The sequence below is a fragment of the Perognathus longimembris genome, chromosome 4, assembly GCF_023159225.1.
Source record: "Perognathus longimembris pacificus isolate PPM17 chromosome 4, ASM2315922v1, whole genome shotgun sequence".
NCBI lineage: Eukaryota > Metazoa > Chordata > Mammalia > Rodentia > Heteromyidae > Perognathus > Perognathus longimembris.
This window is the reverse complement of record NC_063164.1, coordinates 81,265,160-81,269,587: the sequence shown is the minus strand read 5'-3', so window position 1 is coordinate 81,269,587 and position 4,428 is coordinate 81,265,160. Positions and strand designations below refer to the sequence as shown.

The 4,428-nt window shown below is 40.8% G+C and overlaps 1 pseudogene across 1 annotated transcript; it reads right to left on the bottom strand.

Annotated features, from left to right (window-relative positions):
• Positions 1-1,469: 1,469 nt before the first annotated feature.
• LOC125350722 lies at positions 1,470-3,699 on the bottom strand (annotated as a pseudogene). Its single transcript, XR_007210803.1, has one exon. The product of XR_007210803.1 is annotated as a heat shock cognate 71 kDa protein-like (transcript).
• Between the last annotated feature and the right edge of the window lie 729 nt (positions 3,700-4,428).

Sequence of the window (4,428 nt, the reverse complement as noted above, 5' to 3'; positions counted from 1 at the left end):
AAAAGATGAACGAGAGGATCATAATCGTTCAATAGCTATGCACATATGCCTATATAAAATTATGATAAAAAAATGAATTACAAGATAGGGAACAAGAATTTTTTTTATTTATTTTGTTTCTAGTGCAATGTTTTCAGTTATTTCCCTTTCTTTAATAATTTTTCCTTTGGTGTTGTCACTGTTTTGCATTTTAGTACACTTTGTCTTGTATATAAGTTTATTTGACTTGGGAATAGGAAGGGGAATCATAGAAATGGTAAGACAAAGAAAAAGGCCGAACCAATGCAACAGCCATACTCACAAGACAATATGTTGGAACTGAACTTCACAATTTGTGGGGGAGAGGGAAGTCATGGGATGGAAGGGAAAGTGGGAGAAAATGTAGGAAGGGGAAACAATTTTTTTGACCAGAACTTTACTCATTGCCTTACTTATGTAACTGTAACCCCTCTGTACATCACCTTTACAATAATAATAATAAATTATAGACAAAATCATTAAAATTATTAACAGAAGATGAGTGATTTCTTAAGGATACACATAACATAATGAAGAGCTATGTTGACAGATCAATTGGAAGATGAGGACTATATCCATCATTACATATTACACTCTATCTTCTCTAATCCATTGATTCTTCACATCATGGTTGTACTAAGAACTCCCACTGAAAAAAATTAATGAGGTAAAATCTACATGGAAGGGAGTCTTAAAACTGTCTTATGTCAAACAAACAAGTGTGTGTGTGTGTGTGTGTGTGTGTGTGTGTGTGTGCATGCGTGCGTGCCAACATCAAGGCTTGAACTCAGATGCCAGGGCACTGTCCTTTCACTCAAGGTTTGCACATGAACCTTTGTGCTCAATTAACTAGCAAATGAACATAGAGAAGAAGCTTTTGGATTTAATCTGTCTAAACTGGCTTGAAACTGTAATCCTAACATCTCAACCTCCTGAGTTGTGCAGGTTATAAGTTTGAGCCACTGGCATTCAGCTCTAACAATTTTCTAAATACATGATTGTGAAGGAGATAGAGGAAGAGCTGTGCACCCACATTTTTAGGGGAGACTTATATATTTTTATATAGAGAAATCTCAAGTGCTAGGCTCTTTCCAGAGAGACAGACCCAAACCAAGTTCTTTTATCAGTTTGATAATTATGCAGATGGGGGGCTGGGAATATGGCCTAGTAGCAAGAGTGCTTGCTTCCTATACATGAAGGCCTAGGTTCAATTCCTCAGCACCACATATATAGAAAAGGCCAGAAGTGGCACTGTGGCTCAAGTTGGTAGAGTGCTAGCCTTGAGCATAAAGAAGGCAGGGACAGTGTCATGCCCTGAGCTACAAAAACAAGAAAACAAAAAACTAATTATGCGGATAGTTTTTAATATTTAAAAATGAAATGAGACAATATGTGTGAAGCATTTAGCATGGTCTGAAACAAATTTCTTATACAAATTAGACTTTTAATTCTTTTTTTGCCAATTTTAAATATATTTATTTAAGACATTGCATTTTCCACTTACAATACGGTGCTTTATAAAGTACAATGATAATGTTTTTCCCTGTGTATATGTTCCATATTCAAGTATTGAGAATGCCCAGTAATTCACTACAGCAGCTCAACTTTTAAAAACTGCCATAGAAGTTGCTAAATTTGGGTCTTTAAATCTTTTATTGTGTGGAACAATGCTACATGTGTATTTGGGTTGCCTTAGTCAACCTCTTCAATGGTGGGCCCAGAGGAAGCCCCACCCCCCACTCCAGGGAAGCCACCAGGCATTCCTCCTGGCATGCTGCCTGCACTCTGGTACTGCTTGGTGATGATAGGGTTGCACACTTTCTCCAGCTCCTTCTGCTTCTTCCTTTTCTGCAGTCTGATTCTTATCCAACCAATTGATGATCTCATTGCACTTGTCAAGGATCTTCTGTTTGTCCTCATCATTGATCTTGCCCTGAAGCTTCTCATCTTCAGCAGATGCTTTCATGTTGAATGCCCAAGATTCCGGGGAATTCTTAGATGATAACTTATCCCTCTGTTTCTCATCTTCAGCTTTGTATTTCTCAGCTTTCTGAACCATGCATTCAATATCCTCCTTGTTAAGATGACCCTTGTCATTGGTGATTGTGATCTTGTTCTCCTTTCCTGTGCTTTTATCTACAGCAGAGACGTTGAGGATGCCATTGGCATCAATGTCAAAAGTGACCTCAATCTAAGGAACACCTCTTGGTGCAGGAGGTATGCTTGTGAGTTCAAACTTTCCAAGCAGGTTGTTATCCTTGGTCATGGCCAGTTCACCTTCATATACCTGAATGAGCACACCGGGCTGGTTGTCAGAGTAGGTGGTAAAGGTCTGAGTCTGTTTGGTAAGAATGGTGGTATTGCGTTTGATGAGTACAGTCATGATTCCACCAGCAGTCTCAATACCCAGGGACAGAGGGGTGACATCCAATAGCAGCAAATCTTGAACATTTTCAGATTTGTCTCCAGATAGAATGGCTGCCTAGACAGTTGCACCATATGCAACAGCTTCATCTGGGTTAATGCTCTTATTCAGCTCTTTCTCGTTGAAGAAGTCTTGTAGAAGCTTCTGGATCGTGGGAATATGGGTGGAACCACCAACCAAGACAATGTCATGAATCTGTGACTTGTCTAGTTTGGCATCGCGAAGGGCTTTTTCTACAGGATCCAGAGTGCCCCGGAACAGGTCAGCATTCAACTCTTCAAATCGAGCACGGATAATAGAGGTATAGAAGTCAATGCCTTCATAAAGAGAGTCAATCTCAACACTGGCCTGGAGGTATAGAAGTCAATGCCTTTATAAAGGGAGTCAATCTCGATACTGGTGCTGGAGGAGAGGGTGCGCTTAGTGCACACAAGCAGTACGAAGATGGCGGACAGCTCTTTTGTTCTCACTGATGTCCTTCTTATGCTTGCATTTGAATTCGGCAAAGAAATGGTTGACCATGCTGTTGTCAAAGTCTTCTCCACCCAAGTGGGTGTCTCCTGCTGTAGATTTGACCTCAAAGATCCCATCCTCAACGGTGAGGAGTGACACATCAAAAGTGCCACCTCCTAAATCAAAGATCAGCACGTTTCTTTCAGCTGCAACCTTCTTGTCTAAGCCATAAGCAATAGCAGCAGCAGTTGGCTCATTGGTAATTCTCAGTACATTCAGACCAGCAGTTGTTCCAGCATCTTTTGTTGCCTGGCGCTGACAGCGTTGGTGACAGTCTTCCCAAGATAGGCTACTGCAATTTCCTTCATCTTTGTGAGAACCATAGAGGAGACTTCCTCTGGATAGAAGCTTTTCGACTCGCCTTTGTATTCGACTTGGACCTTGGGCCGGCCTGCATCATTCACCACCATGAAGGGCCAGTGCTTCATGTCAGATTGGACAACAGCATCATCAAATCTACGTCCAATCAGACGTTTGGCATCAAAAACGGTGTTGGTGGGGTTTATTGCCACCTGGTTTTTTGCGGCATTGCCGATTAAACGTTTGGTGTCTGTGAAGGCAACGTAGCTTGGCGTGGTTCTGTTGCCCTGATCGTTGACAATGATCTCCACTTTGCCATGTTGGAAGACACCCACACAGGAGTAGGTGGTGCCAAGATCAATGCCAACTGCAGGTCCCTTCGACATGGTTGCTAGCGTGTAGGCCCGGTTCTGCTGGCGAAGAAAGCGTGCACACCGAACAGCTGCCACAGCATTCAATGAGGAGACTTTTATTTCTCAATACCACTGGGCAATCATCTGGCAGGAAGAGACGCACAAGATAATGTGTTCTACTTTAAGTCAGAGGGGTTCTTATGATTATCAGTGAATATTGAATGACTACAGTCAAGCAAAATGGAATCACAATTAAGTGCAATTCTCTGTTATTCATCACTACCTGTAGAATCTATGAAGTACTCACAGACAAAATTTGGTTCATGATTTTTTTTCTTCAAAATTTAAATGTAGCAGTTGGAATTGCAACAATTTTTTCTACTTTATTCTATATGTTTGATTGCCTTTCATTGTGCCCTTAAAGATCTGGCTTTTGTTTTCTTCTTTGTAATTCTCCTCAAGGGTGATAATTCTGATACCTTGATTATAGTTGCTCTTCTTGGAGCCAGTTCTCCAAGAACTGAACTCAGATGTGAAAAAATCTAACCAATATATATTCCTGCTGCTCTGCCATCTGTTCTTAAGACATCCTCTCCAGTTGTAGTGATGGTGTTCATGGCTACCTTGTGCTGCTGCTCATTCTTCCCATCCTTCTATAATCCACGAACAAAGGGTAGGTTCTCATGTCCACCAATGTGGAAATAGTGATGAGATTATGTGCAGGCAATAAGGTAATTAACTTCTTTACCAATTAAAAGGTTAAAATTATAAATATTCAAGACATCTACATTACACTAGCATGTGAAAACATGGAGCGTA